Here is a 22,094-nt window from a genome sequence, read left to right on the forward strand (position 1 = left end):
AGCTTCTCCTGTGCCAGGCACGGGGCAAATAATCACTCCGACGCAAGGTTACAGTTAACTGGCTTTACTGAGGTTGGAAAGATGGTACAATTCGTTACAGCTCAGATTAGCATGAAGGAGATGCAAGGTGAACTTTGAGAAGCGTATCGGCTTGCTGGGATTTATAGTTGATTGTGCTGTATATGACTGACGACTTGTATGCAACACACGCTAGACTTTAGTTACTTGGACTTGAATAACTTGTTTTGAATTGATCTCTGGACTGTAGTGCTTACCGCAAGGCTTTGACTTTCACCTGGGTACTTGGGTTAACTGGTAGTAGAAGATGCTTGGTTGCTGGACTAGGCCTCAGGCTTCCCTCAGAATCACCTCACATACAGACTTCACACTTCACCAAACTGTACCTCAGCAACTCTACTGAACTGAACTCTGACCTCACTATATATGGGAGCAATTCAGAGAGATCCCGTTGGTCAGATAAGTCACATAGTTCCCCTTTGCATACTCCCCGAACAACAAGGTTCATGACAACAGATTTCTTAAAATGCATAGAAAATACCAATACATTAACAATGGGTCACCACATAAAGTTTAAAGATCTCTTTTATTTGTGACTTTTTAAAAAGTCGCAATATTTTTATGCAGCCCTCCCCACTTAGTGGGGTAGAAATCCACAGGGCCAACTCTTTATAAATAATAATATGATGAATTTGATGCATCTGATATTGGCATAAAGGAAAAAGTGCAAGCTAGAAAAGTGCAGTGAAAAAGGCACAACTAATAAATTCCCTCCATGTCTATATACTTGTTTATATATCGGGAGCAAATTTCTGACCATATGTTATATCCTGCAACTAATATTTTTTACATAGCAAATAACATTCCTATAACTTTAAATGTCTTGGATGTAAGTGAATATTAGATGTGTATAAAAACCCATAAAGCCATGGAGGTGGTATCAGGACGATGAGATATACAAAGCAATATGTTGCGGGCAGACCCTAGCAGAAGCAGTGACTAGAACATGCATCCATGTAATGCAATCTTCTCAATGCTGCATGGCTCATCAGAGCTCTGATTAAAACATCCAGCGCCGCTTTTTATTTTCTAGGAGAGGGGGGGGGGGGGGGGGAGACAGCCACCAGTACTGACCTCTAGTTGTTTATCCTGCCGATGTTTTGCGCCTTTTTAATGCAATACAGCTATTACTCATTTAATGCTGAGTGTAAAGTGAAGGAATGATATATTTCTACTGCCCCTTCCAGAATGGTGCCTGAATCCCTGGGCCGTGATGTACATTTCCCTAACTGAGATAGAGATGCTTGGACTGATTTATGTGGATTTTAGCAGTGAGCTGTCGAAGGCCACTGTAGGCTTCCTATTTTGCTTATTCTGTACTGTCTCTGTATGCAGAGCTGTATAGGTTTTAAGTAAAACTCATGAATGTGTCCAGGTCGAACAATAAAATCATCAGAGCTGATCAGTGAAGAAAAGGGACAAATAAAGCAAAGGATGAAAAGAAATATAACATATATTGAAAAACTTTTGGAAGAGCCAATAAGAAGTAGTTAGTAATGCAAGCATACAAAATTGGCCTATTGCCCAACATATAACCAGTAGCCTATTTAGAACTCTCCAAAAGTTTCTTTTCATTCCATGCTTAACCCCTTAAGGACCAATACAAATAAACCTGTACGCCCCTGAAAGACCAGGCCTGTTTTTTCAAATCGGGGATGTCTGTCTTTATTAGAGAATAACGATAATTCTGACAATGTTTTTTTGTCACAAGTTGTCCTTCATGTACATAGTAAAAGTAAGCCGATATCATTTGTATTTTTTTTTTATAATGCAAAAAATCATGAAATTTTTACAAAAAATTTAGATTTTTTTGCTATTTTAACACTAATAGGGTGCATATATTTATACATACTGACCAAATAGTTTATGAAACTTATACTTTCAGATGTCTACTTTATTTTGACGTCATTTTTTTGTTTTTAATTAACATTTTAAATTAGTTAGAAGCCTAACAATTTAACTTGAAATTTAGAAAATGTTGAAAATTTGAAAAGTACATCTTTTTTTGTGTGCTATGCAAGGTTTGCAGAAATTAAAAGGTAGTAGAACATAGGAACACCCCCCCAAATGACCCCATTTTAAAAACTAGACCCCTTAAGGTATTCGCTAGGGGGTACAGTGAGTATTTTAACACCATAGTTTTTTGGCAGGAATTATTACAAAGTCAGTGTTAAAAATTCGAAATTTGCAATTTTTCACAAATGCATCATTTGGGGGGCATATTTTTTGTACATCACTTCTGATATTGAAAGAAATTCACCCTATATTTTATTTAGCTGCTTGTCCCATGTTCGGAAATACCCCCGCTTTGGCCATATATGGTTCCTTGGCCGCGTGGTAGGACTCAGAAGGAAAGGAGCGCCATTTGGCTTTCAGGGCAGAACAGTACCCCCACCCCCACAAGTGACCCCATTTATATACCGCACTCCTACAAGTTATTGGCTGCACCAGGGACCACTCTGATTAGTCCTTGGTCGGCTGGCAGTATAACGCGTCTGTCTGTGACAGTTAAGGCTCCTGATGGATATATCCGCCATGTTGTGGGAATAAGCACCCGCTCATGGCGAATATATCCATCACTGCTGCGGCTGGGTAGCTCAGTGTGTCCGCTCATGACTGATGGCGGGAAATCCGCCGCTATGAGTGGACACACAAAGCTACCCAGCCGCAGCAGGGAGCTCATTACCGTGACTGCTGCATAATGTGTAGGATCACATGGTGCACATCCACAACATATAACATGCTGCGGATGTCCGCCAATGCGATCCTACACATTATGCATTTTTTTTAATTAGATTCATTTAATAAATGTATTTTTAATATATATATATATATATATATATATATAACATTTATTTTATTTTTTATTTATTTATTTATTTATTTATTTTACACTTTTATTACATTTTTATTTATTTTTACACTTTTATTTTATTTATTTATTTATTTTTACACTTTTTAATGCTTTGGAATACTTAGTATTCCAAAGCATTGCTGTTATATGCTGCCTGCCAGTTTTCACTAGCAGGCAGCATGTTAGGACGTGCCTCTGGCACGTCCTTTCAGGCAATACCCAGGGCAGACCTGGGGGTCTTTGTAGGACCCCCGGCTGCCCAGGTATGCAGCAGCACCCCGCGATCGCGCTGCGGGGTGCTGCAGAGGAGACAGAGGGAGCCCCCTCCCTCTGTCAGAACTCCTTACAGCGCACGGTCACTTCTGACCGCGGCTGTAAGGGTTAAACTGCCGGGAGTGAAGTGAACTTCACTCCCGGCAGTGCGGCAGGTCCTGGCCAGCCGCGGACACACACAGCACCCCGCGATCGCGATGCGGGGTGCTGCAGGAGTGACAGAGGGAGCTCCCTCCCTCTGTCATAACACTTACAGCCCGCGGTCACTTTCGACCGCGGCTGTAAGGGTTAAAACTGCCGGGACCGAAGTTTACTTCAGTCCTGGCAGTGCAGCAGGGTCCCGGCTGTGTGATTCAGCCGAGTCCCTGCCGCGATCTCGTGGGTGCACTGGGCAGCACCCACGAGAATAATGGACGAGTATAGACGTCCAGGTGCGGGAACGTCCGCCAACCTGGATGTCTATACTCGTCCGTGGTCGTTATCGGGTTAAAGAGTAAATGTCACCAAACTAAACATATAATTCTGCCGGGAGCTCTCATATTGTGAGCAAGGGAAAGGTATGATACAGAGCTTTTTAAAGCTCAGACATTTTTTTAAGGGCAGGAGGGGTGTTAGGAGTAGTTAGGGAATATAATCTGAGTTAGATTAGAAAATATGGTTTGAAGACAGGTTCTCTTTAAATAATATGAGGATATGTAATAGGTGAGGAAGCCAGGTATTTTCCTGGACTTAAAAGGGCTATCCGATGATAAAACCTATTATCTACAAAAATATTATCAAATCTTGGTAAATAAAGTTATTTTACTACCTATAATTATCCCCTTTCTGTGATCTTTTATGCTTTCCTTTATGCTGACTTTGTGCTCCGTTCTCTTCATTGGTCCAGTGGTGAACATGCTGTAATGGACATCCTGGAAATTCAGCCAACTCTATCTCCCCCCTACTACAACTTCTTGACTATAACCCCTTCCACATATTTGAATGAAGATAGAGTTGGCTGCATTTCTGGATAGAGTATTTACAGGAACAGGAAGTTTGTTACAGAATGTACAAGGAAATAAATATATTTACCAATATTATTTATTAAATAGGTTTCATAGTTTAAAGTAACAGTGCACTGTTTGGAACTATTGTTCAAATTAAATTAAACCATTGACGTAGACAACATGGTGGCTCAGTAGATACCATTGTTGTTTTGCAGCACTGAAGTCCTGGATCTGGGTACATCGACATGAAGTTTGCATGCTTTCATGTTTGCATGCGTCATTTCATGTCAGCCACACCGAGACCACTCTTTGAAAGTGACCTGGAACCTCCTGGCAGCTAAAACCATATTTCACTTTCAGAAGTAAATATGTTTTACCATGTAATGTGTTATAAAATGTAAGTTTTCAAGAGTTATACCATGTGATATTTCATGTGATTGCTACCCAGGAAGTACCAGTGACCAGGTGATCCCAAGAGTGACCTATGGGCTCCCTGTTAGTCTCCCCCTTATATGCCCTGGGTTGAGCAAGCTTCTCTCTCTCTGCTCTTCTGCTAAGCTGAGGTCCAGAGCAGTCGTGCCTAGTGTGTGCGTCCAGAGTGTTGGAGACCTCAAAGTTGAGTCCTGCAGCCACCATCAAGTCAAGTAAGCTAAAATCACAGTCAAGTCAAGTGAGTCCCAGTCAAGTGTCAAGTCAGTGTGGTCTGCATCCAATTGTCCAGTCCTACTACAAGTACCAGCAAGCCTTTAAGGTCTCTGCATCACTTGTCATCTCCTTGGGCCCTGGCTGAACTGTATAAAATTTACCAACTGTCTACCCTCAGTAAAGCTACCGTTATCCATAACTTGGCGTCGGAGTCTTTATTGCCCCTATGCTTAGCCCAGGATCCAGTGGTATACCTTCAGGTGGTTATAGGCTAAACCACGCCCTGGTGTCATGATTACAAGGGGTTAATGCCATCTGCCCCTAGGGTAACAACATCTGCCCTGAACCACACACCCTGCTACCACAACTTGAATACCCAGGAGATGCTTTGACTGTGTTTGGCTGCCTCTTCATTAAAGAGGACTTGTGGCCAACCCCAAAAAATTAGATTGTATTATCAAAAAATAGTTTAGGATACCCTGATTCCATACCTTTTTACAGTTCCTTGATATGTCCACCAAGATATGTATGTTTATAGGGGTGGATTCATCAAAACCTATGCAGAGGAAGAGTGGTGCAGTTGCCCATAGCAACCATCAGATTGTTTCATTCTGCACTGATTGGTTGCTACGGGCAACTGCACCACTCTTCCTCTGCACTGATTTTGATAATTCTCCCCCATAATTTCTTACAAGTTAGGGAATCAGTCAGATGGGCAGGAAATACAAGTGGACCACACAAGAACATTACCCTTCCCCTGCTTCTTCTTTCTTTTTTTTTTTTATGAGATAAAAAATATTCAGTACAACATTTACCAAGCAATGTCTTACATTTTTTTCAAGAAAACTGCAGGAAAAGTGAAGATACGGCCTATGATATAATGATCCTGCAAAGTGAAATTAGTTATAAGTCAGTGGGCTACAGCACATTAAAAGAAATCTTTTTCTTTAATTAAAAGCATGTGGTTTCAATCATTCTCATCTAAATACGCTCAATATCTAGCCTCCTGAGCCAGAACTTATTTATTTTTGTCACCATTTCCAGTTAGAATAACTCTTTATCCTAGTAAAAGAAATTATACAAAAGTTGGGACTGTTCCATCAAGCCTCTTGTATAAACAAGCAGCCGAATAGCTCAGACTATGCATATCCAGTGAGCTCTGCATACCATTGTGGGGACACGGTGGTTCTAGCAACACCTGATTACTTTGTGACGCCAGGACACTGTTAGCCTATACACAGTCCGAGGTTGGTGACAGCTTCTCCTGGGCCAGGCATGGGGAGGAAAGAAACACACCGACACCGAGTTACAGATAACTGACTTTTACTGAGCATGGTGCAGATGTTATTACACGCCAACAGTATGGAGCAAAGTGAAGGGATGCAGTGTAACCCTTTGGGAGCACTGTTGCCTTGCTGGGACTTATGGTGCTTTTTACCCAATTGATTAATACTGACTTGATATGAGACTGAAGATTTCCAGGCTGGCTAGGGTTCTGACAAGGTCCTGTTACTTTCTCTGCCAGGGCTTGACTTTCCACTGTACGGGGGATCACTTGCAGAATGGCTGGATAGGATTTGAGAAGAGATTTGTTATGGACTTTCCTCAGAGCTTCTCCACACAACTTCAATCCTTTACCACGCTTGTGCTCAGCAGAAACTAAACTCTGATATACTACTGAATTTAGGGGTTCCCATTGGGCAGGCAGGGTCACATGGCTTACACTGCTCCTCTTCTCTTAAAGGTAAAACACATATAAATAAGATGTTTTACAGTGCAAATGAAAAATATAATAAACATCAGATAAAGTGCTCAAACATATTAAATATGACAATGAGCCTCTTAGTGGGCCCAACACCTGTGCCACAGGTCTGCCCAAGGAGGTCCGCAACCCACAGGACAGCCTTTGGTGTCGGGACATCACACCATTATTTCTAGCCCAACATACAGCACTTTATATTTTAATAACCAACAATGCAGGTTATTCTCTCTGTATGGCCTCAAGTGCACTTTATAAATATGACCAGATCTAGGGGCTACTTTGTTATCCTTAAGGGTATGACAATCATAAATTTAATTATAGTTTTTAAAATAACTAATGTTATGTCATATAGGGTTAACTGTCCAGCTACAGTATATGCTTTAGCGCTGATGCGGTTAATAGAAGCCATTTGGTAAGACCTATGTTTCTGCACATGAAATGCTGCTGATGTCACTCAGCTAAAAGCCTGTACATTTTCTGCTATTAATAAGTGAGTCATACCACAAGACATCTCTCCTATACCTTACCGTACACAATTAGAAATCCTAAAGTACATATCATTGAATATGAGAGATGTTTATTATGATTGAGAGTTTGTTCTGGCTGTAATATACCATATCACACTGCACATAGTAACCTGCAATAGATATATTAGTGAATCTCATTTTATAGCTTTTAAGAACCTGTAAATCTTAACCCCTTAAGGACCAAGCGTTTTCCTGTTTCCTTTTTTCCTCCTTACCTTTTAAAAATCATAACCCTTTCAATTTTGCACCTAAAATTCCATATGATGGCTTATTTTTTGCAACAACAATTCTACTTTGTAATGACATCAGTCATTTTACTCAAAAATCTAAGTTGAAATGAAAAAAAAATCATTGTGCGACAAAATTGAAGAAAAAACACCATTTTGTACATTTTGGGGGCTTCCATTTCCATGCTGTACATTTTTCGGCAAAAATGACACTTTATCTTTATTCTGTAGCTCCATACAATTAAAATGAAACCCTACTCATGTAGGTTTGATTTTGTCGGACTTTTGGAAAAAATCCTAACTACATGCACGAAAATTAATACAATTAAAATTGTCCTCTTCTGACTCCTATAACCTTTTAATTTTTCCATGCACAGGGTGGTCTGAGGGCTAATTCTTTGCACTGTGATCTGAAGTTTTAATCGGTACCATTTTTGTTTTGATCGGACTTTTTGATCGCTTTTTATTACTTTTTTTATGGTATGAAAAGTGACCAAAAATATGCTATTTTGGACTTTGGAATTTTTTTTGCGCGATATCATATATGTTTATTTTTATTATGAAGAGAAGAACAGTCCTCTAGGTATATAAATTATGATGGTTTTATGAGATATGACCAATATAAATAGATATGACCAGTATTGGATGAATGAGAATTTAATAATAAAATAAAATACATATAACAGGTATGCCAACAGGGCCCTTGCCAGGAATAACAAATGATTATAGAATAAAACCAATTATAAGAGCAAAAATATAATAAAAAAACGTAGACCTCAAAACCACTAGTGACTATATGGCAGTCCAGGGTTGAATAAAAGTTCAGAATGAATGTCCCAAATATAGATGGGTGATTATAATATTTAGATTGCTGGCATCACAGGTTAATAGTATATAATGATCGTTGGCATCACAGGTATTATTATAAAGATGAATATTGTGCCATTTAGCATAAAATATTAATGAACCGGTGCACTGCACCACTCACCACCCGTGAATGACTCCGTTCCAAGGGTGGTGCAATGTTCCGGCAGTCTGGCATGGACCAGTGGCCGGCCTAGTTGGAGGACTGCATAGATGGCAGTAGTCGCGTCCTGACGCCCTCAGGTGATAGTCTTACGGAGTGGCACAGGTAAGCAGCTGGCCGAAGGTGATGGTGTGGTGGGGTGAGTGTTTGGAGTGCGGCGTCCTCGTGGATGGAATTGAGGAAAACGCACGCTTCTGGAGTGGTCCAGAAATGAGGGTATTGCAACTGTTGAGAATGGATATTAGAGGAAATAGTCCATATAAAGTCTATTTGAGGAGTGGTATGAGGTCAGGTAATCCTTAGCAAGCCAAACGCGTTTCAGGGTGTCCCCATCTTCAGTAGTGGATGGCCCCCCCCGGGGCTATCCACTCCACTGGACCACCAGGGACTGGATAGAGGCACCTTTAGACGCCACTGTCAACTTTGACAGTGCAATCTAATGGGTTGAAAGCCGGCCGCGGGGATCGCCGCATGACAGCTATTAACACCGGCCCTCAGCTACAGGAATCAGCTAGGGGCCAGCCGGTATGAAGTAGGCTCGAGTGGAGCCCGTGTCATACCCCATTAATGGCCATTGAATGAGCATAGACATCCATGGTCGTTATCAGGTTAAAGTAATTTTTTGAACAAATTAATTAGTAATTTATATAGATAATTTATATAATTATTTATTGAGATTGAATGAAATTTTATATGTGTTAATGTAATGATAATATATTTAAGCTTAAGGGAAAACTGTACAACTGAAAAGAGACTCTTGTACCCTGGTGGGCCGCCTCTAGCCTGGATACAAGATGAGATGCGTAGGGTATTCTGTGCACCCAAAGATGTTGCAGATGGGGCTGTAGATCCTGCACACTCTTAGGCTAGGTTCAGACTATGTAATTTCTGCCTGCAATTCCGCTTTGAAATTGCAGGCAGAAATTCTGCTTGGTCAGTCCGGAGCATGTTCGCTGTGTATGTGCTCACCACTGCTCCCAACACCTCCTAACAGCTTGGTCAGAGCAGCCTGGATGGGGAGCAATTCATTAGAACCATCCTGCTTCTTTTAATCCAATGTCACCTGAGATGTCTTTGAGTACATTTTAGAGGCATGTCTAGCAATCAATAATCTTTCAGCAGGAGATACCGTACCCAAAAATAGCCTTTGAGAGCCTTTATAGGGCAGCGGGGGAAGAACATTTACTCCCTCTTTTGGCAAGACCATTTGACTAATCAGACCACATTTATTAGCAATCACATTTCTGCCGGAGACACAACTGCATGCCAAGTTATTTCAATCTGGGTGCATTATTTTTTGTTGTTGTTAATGAGTATACTGTATGAAATGTACATGAAAAAAAATAATGAAAAAACTCACAAGATGCCTAACAAAAGTTTGGGCCCAATCTGGTCTAGAGCAATCCAAATATATTTTTAAGCACCAATATTATACACCTCAAATATCTGTTGGAAGGAGAGCTCTACTTTTCCTTGTTAAACTACTCTTGAGTTTTAAGAGACACTGACCCCTTTCTCATGCATACAGATAAGTAACACTGAGAGTATTACAAACTGGTGGCTTAAGATGACATACATTAGAATAAGTCAAAGTTAGGCTCTTTTTTAGACAGGCAGATCTAGTAGATTGGTGCTCATTATTGTCAATAAAAGGTCACATAACATTTCTGAATGCTTTTTCACTTTCATCATTGTTGGCCACCAGAGATGAGCGAAGCTGGTGAATCCGAATTCATTACGAATTTCATGAAAAATTTGATTGGCAACAAATGCGAATATCGCCGCGATTCTATCGCATGAATCCCTTCATTAAACTCCATATAATGCGGTCCAGGCTCCAGGGCATCTAAAATGGCAGATCCACATGTGAGTACATGGGGCAAAGTACTCTGGGTAGGCGGGAACAACAGTAGCCGGGATGACCCTGAATCGCATGCAGGATGTCACTTCATTCATTACACTGTAGAGAGATAGGACAGACATTGCTGTGTGCGTGTTACACAGAAAAGCTTCTTCCAGCAGTGTTTCACCTCCTAGTCACATCAGCATTCTGGTGGACAGAGAGCAGTGTTTTTTTCCACTGAAAAGTATTTTTACTGCAGCTATAAACCTCCCAGTTACTTTCATCAGCATTGTATTACAGAGAGGGGCGAATAGCTGTGTGTTGCCTCATAAATTTCAACAAACTGCCTCAACTTCATAAACCTTAGCAGAGGAGGCAGGAATAATTTTTCAGCTCAATTTGTGTCTTCCACAACAAATCATCTGCTGGTTATACTAGTCTGTAGATGGTATAATACCAAGCAGTCCATGACTAGGGGATATTATAGCTGCATGTATCTTTTAACCAACCACCTACCCCATCCCTTACTTCACCAAAAGCCCTCCACCTCCTTAACCCCTTAAGGACCCATGATGTACACCACCGCCTCTTTCAAATAATTTCCCCATCCATCCCCATCTCGTTCAGGTGCACCCCATCACCCGCCATAAACTCCGGTGCCCCAGCCTCTAAATCCCTGTGCCTCACCGCCAAACCCCCATTTCGGGCCACAAACTTGCTCGCCACCTTGTACACCTTGATCCCAGCCTTGTACAGGGCCACAACTGAACGAGCCTGCCTCTGTGCCACCATCTCCGACCATACCACTACCATCCCAGGGAATGAAGACCACAATCCGAGCAGATCCAACTTGATATCCCACATTAAATCCCGGGACCTCCTAAAACCAAAGTCATTCTCCCCCAAATGGATGACCAGCACATCCAGGGACCTGTCCAATTGGGCAAAAAACTGCACCCTAGCCAGCAACTCCGACCACAGCATCCCGCCTTTCCCCAACCAATACACCTGCCCTTCCGAGCTGGCCAAGCCCATCTGCCTACCAGCTGGCCGTACTCCAGCCCTTGCACCAGCCCCCACAACATAAGAATGACTGATGATCCAGATCAATCCAGGGCCTCCGCCTGAAACGACAAAGAAAACAGGAAAATACAGACAAGGCCCACCCCCCAGAGAAAAAATAAAAACCATCATAACAAATGAGGACAGACATATACTTTAAAACGCTCCGACTGCCACCGCCGAATACTCTTAATTACCTCTGGCCCCAGGCCCCATCGAGATGCCTCGGTAGCCGCTCCGATGTGAAAGAAATGGGAGCTGTATTCCACCGCAACACACCCCGCTTCCCGCAGACATTGATGGAACACCCCCACAAATTGGAAGCGAGATAAAAATCCCCCGTCCGCATGAACCAAGAGGGGGCCAACCACCCCCACCCAAACCTCCAAAAACGCAGGATAACAACTAACAGAGCACATCTCCGATCTCCCGCAACGGCGCCAAGCACACCACCGCCCCTGGCCCAATTGATTAGTCTTAGACCGCCTAAGGAAGCACTGCAAAGCCCCATCACCCATGCCAACATCTGAAAAAAGTAAACCCCCCACCCGACTCCAACTAGGGGCCACCAGTAACAAAATCCAGAAAGCCCCAAAAAACACCAGTGCAAATGGCAAGCGAAGCAAACGCGACTCATAATCCGAAAAACATACCCCAGCCAACAAATCACCCAAGCGTGTGAGAAGAGGAAAGGTAACCGGCCTCCTCTCATCCCGGGAAACCACCCCTTTCCAAAAAACCCTCAGCGCCTGACAAACCAAAAAAGCCACAGTCGCATTCGGCAAACTCCGGGCCTTAAACCAGAAGGCCAAAGCCTCCATCCGGTGACTAACACCCGACGGGGACACCCCTTCACAAAAGGCCCTGCCCACATAGAACAAAAGAACCGCCTCCCAGTCAGAAGAAGTGCCCGTAATGGACAACTGCCCAACCAACTGCTCCCAATTAGACCACCAGCGACGATAGGACTCCCAAGTAGTCCGGCTCACCAATTGGCAAACCAGGCCAAGCGCCACCTCTACATCAGCCGCCACAGCCACACTGGGCTGGGAATGCCATGTTCCTCGACCTCGGGCACCCGCTCTCAAAATCGACCTCACTGAAAGTGAAACCCTGAAACCCTTGAGAAAGCCACCTGTTGGCGGTGAAACTTGGGAGGGGGGGGGGCGATGTGTACAGAGTTTTAAAATAACAATAGTTAGGTCTCTCAAAACATAAATTGCGGACTGCAGACACAATTCACATATTAGTGGCACGTAGTCACATGCCTTTTGAACTATTGAGCACATAACTGAGAGACCAACTGTTGGGTTTTTAATAGTATCCATATTAATAAAAGTTATGTCTTACGTTCAATTGTAACTAGTGGATGATAAATTTAGGGTACTAATGACAACTTAAGTGGTCAATTGTTAATAAAGCCACAGAATTAGACACCACTGGTACATGCAGAGCCACAATATGCGAATTGAGCTTCTGCCGCCGCAAGACCAAATGATGCAGTAACGTAACCACAGGCGGAGAATTTACCGTCTGATTGTTAATGGCCTACACCACCCCCATGTTGTTACAAAGCAAACCTTCTGATTGCCAAACATCTCCCCCCACACTTCCACCGCCACCACAATTGGAAACGATTCTAGCAAAGCCAGGTTCCGAGTAAACCCCGCCTCCTGCCAGGCCTCCGGCCATTGCCCAAAGCACCATTGTCCCTGCAGATACGCCCCAGAACCGCAACCACCAGCGGCATCGGTGAACAGCCCCAAGTCCCGACTAGAGACCAACGCCTCCATCACCACCGATCACCCCTTGAACCGGACCAAAAAATTCTGCCAAACCCCCAAATCTGCCGCAAACCCACTGAGAGACGCACAAAATGGTTGGGCTGGTGGACCCCCGAGGTAGCCGGCACCAAACGACGGCAAAAAACTTGCCCCAAAGGCATGATCCAGCAAGCAAAATTGAGACGGCCCAGCAACAACTGGATCTCCCGCAAATGCAACTTGCGAACCGTACATGCCCTAGCCACTTCTTCCCACAGCTCGCCCAATTTGTCCTCGGGCAGCCGGCACTCCATGGCCAGCGTGTCGATAACAATACCCAAAAACTTAACCCCTCTGTCTTTTCCGGCGCCAACGGGACACTGAGCCAAGCCGCCACCCGCTCCATCACCTGCAACAGCACAGCGCACACCCGTGCCCCCGCCGGGCCAAGAAACAGGAAGTCATCAAGGTAATGCAGCACGGAGTCCAACTGGGACTCCCGCCGCACCACCCAGTCCAGGAAGGTACTGAACTGTTCAAAGTACGCACAGGAGATGGAACACCCCATCGGCAGACAGAGGTCCACAAAAAAACGATCCCCCAAACAACACCCCAACAACCGAAATTTGTCTGGATGAACCCGCAACAAATGGAATGCCGCCTCAATGTCGGTTTTCGCCAAGAAAGCCCCCCGCCCGTACCGCCGCACCCACACCAGCGCAGCATCAAACGAGGTGTAAGACACGGCACAAAGAGCCAGGTTAATGCCATCATTCACGGACCCACCCACTGGGTGGGACAGGTGGTGAATGAAGTGGTATTTATTGGGCTCCTTCTTGGGCACCAGACCCAACGGACACACTCGCAACCCCTCAAAAGGTGGGGACACAAACAGCCTGCCATCCTGCCCAGAAACACCTCTTTCAGCAGCTTCTCCTCCACCAAATCCTGGTGAGCCAACGCCGAGACCAGATTCCGCACTATGCCCCCGCCGGGGCCGACCCTGAAGAGGGGATGCAAAAACTGTCTGCAAACCCACCCCGCAACAGCTCCGCCACCGCTCTATTTGAGTAAAGGGCGAGGAAAGGCTCCATCCTTTCCACCCACACCTGTGTCGCCCCTCTTCTGCTCAACCTCCCCTTGCCGTCCTTTGCCTCTACGGAAGCAGCAGGACAGGCCATGCCCACCCTCACAGCCGGAGCACTCATGTTTGAAGTGACAGTCGGCCCCAAACTTGCAACTCCCCTAGTTAAATTGCCAGCACACTCCACGATTTGACCCTGCCGGCCGCCCCGTCCCAGACCCTAAGCTCCTGATGCCATCCCAAAAGGACAGCTGACCACTCCCACCCTGTGGAGCCGGCATCAGCCGCATCCACAGGCGATATCCTTATGGTCCTACCTCAAATCAGGGCGGACCGCCATCTGCTGTCTGAACTGCTCATCGTACCTTAGCCACGCAGTCCCTCCATAAACTCGGTATGCCTCCCCAATCGCGTCCATATAGCAGAAGAGCCCCAAACAATTTTCTCCCCCACCACGCTAGCCAAAACCGCAAAAGCCTGAAGCCAATTGGAGAAAGCCTGAGGTATCAGCCGATACAGCCGACTCCCATCTTCCTCAACCTTCTCAATCCTTTTGGAGTCATCTGGCCACACCCTATCCAAGTAAAATCTTTCGGCAGTAGCGAAAAAAATATCATCATACACCAGCTACCAAATCTTATCCTGCACCTCCTCCTTGAGATGGGCCCCTAAAAGTCCCTCAAAACAGATGTAAACTTCGCCCCTAGCGGCATCCCAGGCGCACACCACCCCCTGCACCTGAAGCCGACCTCCACAGTAGGAGACACTGACGGCACTGCGCCAACCTCGCCACTAGGAACCACCCCCGCAGACTCCTCCGCCCCATGCTGCCCCGCAACTGCACCCCACACTGGAATCGGGGAACCCCACAGTCCCCAACCTCCCACCCCTCAAGAGAGCCTGCAACCTGTCAATAAAAAATTGCAATTTTTTTTTTAAAATCTAACAAAGGGAAACGTGTGTAAAAAACACCATGTGCCACCAAAACCACCAAGTATTTATGCGATGCAAAGACCTTTAAAAGGTGGAAGGGAACAACGTTTGCTCCATTGTAACAGGTGGGGGTAAAAACTCTCACACTATTAATTCCCTTCTTGGCAAGTGTTACATGTCCTAAAAAGGGCAGCCCCACACAGGAACCTCTCCCTATTTCCAACCAAAAACCATGGGAAATGGCAGTGTTTTTAAGTGGAAATAGGGAGAGGTTCCTGTGTTGGGCCACCCTTTTTAGGACGAGTAACACTTGCCAATAAGGGAATTAATAGTGCAAGAGTAGGGCCTTACAGGGGAAGGTTTTACCCCCACCTGTTACAATAGACCATATTTTGTTCCCTTCCACCTTTTAGAGGACATTGCAGTGCATAAATACTTGGTGGTATTGGTGGCACATGGTGTTTTTTGCACACCTTTCCTTTTGTTAGATTTAAAATAAAATATATGTTATCCTAAGAAAAGTTACGTTTTAGCTAATGCATATCCTCAATACTTACTTGTGAACACCAATACTTTGACAAAAAAAATGACCGTTTTCTCCTGCCTACCTGCCTCAGCTACTACTCTGACTATTCCACCCGCCCGATGCCACACATTTGATGCCAAGTTCTCCTTCTTTCACTCGCCTCCGTCACCGGGTACTGGTATTAACACCCACCACCCCACTCTACCAAAGTGTACCAAAGTGCATGGCAACGCCGACAATACATGTCCTTTACGGCCCACTGGTTGAATGTGGTTCCTGCACAGCCAGAACAGCAACTTGGACAGGTCACGCCGCTTCTGCCCCCTCGCTCTCAGGCCGTTGGTCTTGTGACAGTGTGCGACTCCGCCTCCTCATCCTCGACCGTGTCCCATAGTTACCCCAAGGAGAACTCGTCTGTCCATGAAAAATGTGGAGACTGACCTTTGTGAAGATTAATTAGGCATGGATCGGCCAGGATTTCCACCCACCAATGCCTCATGCATTAGAGTAGATTGACCATGGTGCCACATCAACACTTAATAAAATATGGATAGTGCCAAACAGATTTAAGGCGCTGCTCCCCAGTTACAAACATTCCTCCGCATCTGACCTTTTTTCACCCACCTTCGTCACTGGGTAGTGGTATTGCCAGCCACCACACCACTCTGTCACCGGGTCACCTTCAGGACTCTTGATGCTGTTGCTGCCACCTCCAGGCTGTCTCATTCAGCGACTATATAATCTTCTCATGCTTCAGCCAACTCCAGGCTGTGCCATTCGGCCACTATATGGTCTCCTCATGCTTCACCACCTCCAGGCTGTGCCATTCAGCCACTATATGGTCTCCTAATGCTTCAGACACCTTCAGGCTGTGCCATTCAGCCACTATATGGTCTCCTCATGCTTCAGCCACCACCAGGCTTTTCCATTCACACACTATATGGTCTCCTCATGCTGCCAAAAACTCCAGGCTTTGCCATTCAACCACTATATGGTCTCCTCATGCTGCCACAAACTCCAGGCGGTCATTCGGCCACTATATGGTCTCCTCATGCTGATGCCACCTCCAGGCTGTATCATTGTGCCACCATGTGACATGTGATTCCTTGTTAGATTTGGTCCTTTGTAACCACATGCCGGGGCCCAGGACATTAAAACTTGGGAGTATGATCTAAAATTTCAATTACAATTTTAAAATGTATCTTTTAATCTTAGGGATTGTGAAGCCCTATTGTCTACTCATGCTGCCGCCAGCTCCAGGCTGTGCCTTTCAGCCACTATATGGTTTACTGATGCTGCTGGGCCTGGGACATTACCTAAAAATATTTTATGGTGGCACTAGCTACCATAAATCTTCAATTTCAATTTAAAAATTAATCTTTTGATCTTAGGGATTGTGAAGCCCTATTGTCTACTTATGCTGCTGCCAGCTCCTGGCTGCGCCATTCAGCCACTATATGGTTTACTGATGCTGCTGGGCCTGGGACATTACCTCAAAATATTTTATGGTAGCACTAGTTACTATAAATCTTCAATTTCAATTTAAAAATGTATCTTATAATCTTAGGGATTTTTAAGCTCTATTGTCTATTCCTGCTCCCGCCAGCTCCAAGCTGTGTCATTGTGCCACCATATGGTCTCCTTATGCTGTTGGCACCTTAAATTAAACTTTTAAAATTTTTATATATCTAAAATCTTCAATTTCAAATTTCAAAAATATCTTTAGTTTTCTCTATTGTGAGGCCCTATGGTCTTGTCAGGCTGTTGCCACCTCCAGACTGGGTCGTTCTGCCACCATATGGTCTTCTTGTGCTGCCGCCAATTCCAGGCTGTGTCATTCTGCCAGATTATGGTCTCCTCATGCTGCTGCCACCTCTAGGCTCTGTCATTGTGCCACCATGTGACTCCTTCATAGATTGGGTTTTGTGGTCATATAGTATTAGTTCAAAGTAAACACCAGGACATTAAACTTGGGAATCTAATATAAATCTTAAATTTAAAAAAATCAATGTAATATTTTCAAGACTGAGGCCCTATGATAGTCTACGTCATATTACCTGTGCAGTTATCACAAGAATCCAATGAAACAGCTTGGAGCGATAACAATGAACCAAAACTGATTAAATGAAACATTCGCACTTTCATAGTCAGGGGGGCGCTGAGAAACAGGGACTGGAACAAGTGGTATTTTGCCTGGTGGAGAACTGCCAGCTCGATGCTCACCAGAATTAAATAAAATTTAAATTACATAAAAATCTCATTATTCTCTTTAATTTTGACCATATGGTTTCCCTGTGGCCACATCGATGCTTTGCAGCAGTGATTCTAATAGCAATGCCTGTAATCTGCATGTCATACTGACTAACAGTATTATTTCACTAACACAGCACACTCCTTATGCGTGTTAGGACAAGGCAAAGTGCTCTACACCCCTATTGAGGCTCTCTGTAGGCCAGATATAGCCGTTTTTAATAGCGATTCATCGCAAATAAATTCGGTCCGAAACTATTTTTTTCAGAAAATTCGGCAAATCGGCCAAATTTAATTTTTCTAAAGTTTGCTCATCTTTATTGGCCACATGTCCCCTCTACACAGCAAGACATGCTGTTAACTAACAAGGTGCTGAACTATCCCAGTGTTCAGCATTTTGGCAATGAAGAAGACAATGGTTCCTATATTCTTCACTGTATTTCTCTTGAGAATCGACAATCTTCTTGTGTGCCATCTATAGCACCCAAAAATACTCTTAGGGAATTAGACATTGACCATAATGTATGAGACCACAAAAATAATCCAACCCATGTGCATTACAACAACCAAAATACTTCACGATTTAAACAGGAAATGAAGCAGCCAACCAGCACAAAACATTCTAGAAAAATCCATCCAGCTAACAACCAGCAAATAAAAATTGTCATGAACTGGCAACAAATAAAATGAACACTCAATATTAGATTCAATCATCAGTGTTCCATTGCTTGCCTTGTAAATGAGCTCAACTGCCAATAAACATTACTGGATTATAAGATTTATTGTCCTAGACTCTTCATGGTGATGCAGGTTGATGTTGTGGTGGCTTAGGGTGATGTGTATGTAGACTTATAGGTAATGTGGCTATGATGAGAGTTTGTAACACCAGGAGTGTAATCCACCACACTCCAAGGATGGAGCGGTTGCCAATGCCAAACACCGGGTAAGGAATATCACTAATGCAAGGTTAGGGAAACCACTTGTGAACTTTACATCAGGAATTGCAGCAGTGTACTACAAACAGGGCAGTTCAGTTTTAGTGTGATTTGTTGAAGGATGCTATAGGGAACCACAGTTGCTGTATTAGCACTCTGGGACCAGTAGTCCTCCTCAAATAAGATGTGATTTGTCTTGTCTGAACTTGACTTGGACAGACTTGCCTGAGCTAGCCTTGATGTGACTAGACTGACTAACTGAGACTTGACTTGACAAAACGGAAAACAGACTTCAGAGTAAGACGGTAGCTGCTCCCAGCCTAGACTTTGAGACTTGGGTTTTTGGGTTCATGCTTGGCACTTGACCCCAAAGCTGACTGAACTGAACTGACTGAACTTAGTTTAAGACATGGTCGGTGGGATCAGTGTGCAGGCGGACAACCACTCTGGGAAAGGTAGTCTTAGAAGACATGGACAGATATACTACAGAAATGCTTCACATTCTCCTCTCACTATCTCCACTGACTAACTCCTCCCCGTCTAGAGAGACCTGGGGGAGAAGGGCAGGAGGCCCTGGCTGGCCAAAGTGCACACATGATTCCCTATCTATCCTTCTACGCAGTTGCATGATATAAAGATATTACATTGAGGGAATACATAGGCATATATCACATAGTTACATAACATTTAACCCCTTGAGGACGGAGCCCATTATAACCCTAAGGACGGGAGCATTTTTTTCAAATCTGACCTCTATCACTTTATGCATTAATAACTCTGGGTTGATTACTTATAAATTTGATTCCGATATAGTTTTTTTGTGACATATTCTACTTTATGTTAGTGGTACATTTTCGCCGATACTTGCATCATTTCTTGGTGAAAAATTCCAAAATTTCAGGAAAAATTAGAAAATTTTGCATTTTTCTAACTTTGAAGCTCTCTGCTTGTAAGGAAAAGGGACATGTCAAATAAATAACATATTGATTTATATTTACAATATGTTAACTTTATGTTTGCATCATAAAGTTGACATGTTTTTACTTTTTGAAGACATCAGAGGGCTTCAGAGTAAAGCACCAATTTTCAAATTTTTCATGAAAATTTCAAAATCTGAATTTTTCAGGGACCAATTAAGTTTAGAAGTGAATTTGAGGGTCTTTAGGTTGCAAATCCCCTATGATGGACCCTGTTATGAAAACTTCACCCCTCAAAGTATTCAAAATGACATTCAAAAAGTTTGTCAACCCTTTAGGTGTTTCACAGGAATAGCAGCAAAATAGAGGAGAAAAATCTAAATCTCCATTTTTTACACTAACATGTTATTGTAGCCCCATTGTTTTCATTTTTACAAGGGGTAAAAGGTAAAAAGGCCCCCAAAACTTGTAAGTAATTTTCTCTCGAGTAAGGAAATACCTCATATGTGGATGTAAAGTGCTCTGTGGGTGCACTAGAGGGCTCAGAAGGGAAGGAGCGACAATGGGATTTTGAAGAGAGGATTTAGCTAAAATGGTTTTTGGGGGGCATGTCGCATTTAGGAAGCCCCCATGATGTCAGAACAGTAAAAAAAAATAACCACATGGCACACTATTTTGGAAACTACACCCCTCAAGGAACATAACAAGGGGTAAATTGAGTCATTATACCCCACAGGTGATTGACGAACTTTCGTTAAACTCGGACGTGAAAATGAAAATTAGATTTTTATCACTAAAATGCTGGTGTTACCCCAAACTTTTCATTTCACAAGGAATAATAGGAGAAAATGCCCCCAAAATTTGCAACCCCCTTTCTCTCGAGTAAGAAAATACTTCCTATGTGGATGTAAAGTGCTCTGTGGGTGCACTAGAGGGCTCAGAAGGGAAGGAGCGACATTTGGCTTTTGGAGAGTGAATTTTGCTGAAATGTTTTTTTGGGGGCTTGTCGCATTTAGAAAGCCCCCATGATGCCAGAACATTAAAAAAAAAACACATGGCATACTATTTTGGAAACTACACTCCTCAAGGAAGATAACAAGGCGTAAAGTGAGCCTTAACACCCCACAGGTGATTGCTGAACTTTTGTTAAAATGGGACGTAAAAGGAAATAAAATGTTGGTGTTACCCCCACTTTTTCATTTTCACAAGGGGTAATAGGAGAAAAAGCCCCCAAAAATGTGTAACCCATTTCTTCTGAGTATGGAAATACCCCATATGGGGATGTAAAGTGCTCTGCAGGTGAACTACAATGCTCAGAAGAGAAGGAGTGCCATTGGGCTTTTGAAGAGAGAATTTGGTTTATTTTATGAAAAAAAAATGCATAGGGTTCCCTGTATATTCAGTATCAGCCAGATACCAACAAAGCAACAACAGCCTGACGTTACCAGGGTGGGCGAGGACCATTGTTACTGGCCCTCCCCAGCCTAAATAACGCCAGCCTGTTACCGCCTAGGCCCTGTTGGTAACGGCTCTTCCCGACACCCCTGTGGCGGTGGGTACCGGGGTAATAATTGGGGGTTAGCGACAGATGTTTTTGGGGCTAAGCTAAGCTCTGGCTTAGTAGTGGATTCCATCTATTAGACAGCCTCCATTACTAAGCCTGAATATTTAATAAAAAAATCACATTGGAAAATAAATTTTATTTTAAAAAACACTCCCCCACAGCCCCCGTTAACCATTTTATTAAAATAAAAAAAATCTAGTTCATACGTCGTAATCCAGCGAATCCACCGTAATCCTCTGCATACACGGATCTGAAATGAGAAGGAAAAAAAACACAAAAAAATGGGTTAGGACATTTTTTGCGCTCTCCGCAGGGGAGAGCACCCATAATGCAATGTCTACCCAGACAGGGAGACACCAGCTGTTACTAAACTACAACTCCCAGCATGTCTGGGTAGACACTGGCAGAAGGGTCTGTTCACATTATACAAAACGGACAATGTGAACAGAGCTTCAGACTTACTAGCCTGAATCCCGTCTGTTGTTCCACCCCTAACGACATCATCACTAGGTGCGGAGCTACACGAACCGGCAGTGACAGAAATGAGGGAGATAAGTGGACCTCCTGTTCTGTATACACTATATACAGCTATCTATAGATAGCTGTATATTCTGTATACCGCCCAAAGGAGCTATAGGAGAAGGGAGTCCTGTCAGTCTGATGACAGGATTCCCGGCTCCTGTATAGTATACACAGGTACACTATGCACCCCTGTAAACTATAGCGGAGGTGAGTAGTGATGCTATACATCACTCCCCACCTCCTTACACTCTGTGGACCGGGCACTCAGCATCCGGCCCACAGAGTGGTACCCAGAAGGCAGTGAAAAAACTGAAAC

Source organism: Hyla sarda, chromosome 3, assembly GCF_029499605.1.
Source record: "Hyla sarda isolate aHylSar1 chromosome 3, aHylSar1.hap1, whole genome shotgun sequence".
NCBI classification, from domain to species: domain Eukaryota; kingdom Metazoa; phylum Chordata; class Amphibia; order Anura; family Hylidae; genus Hyla; species Hyla sarda.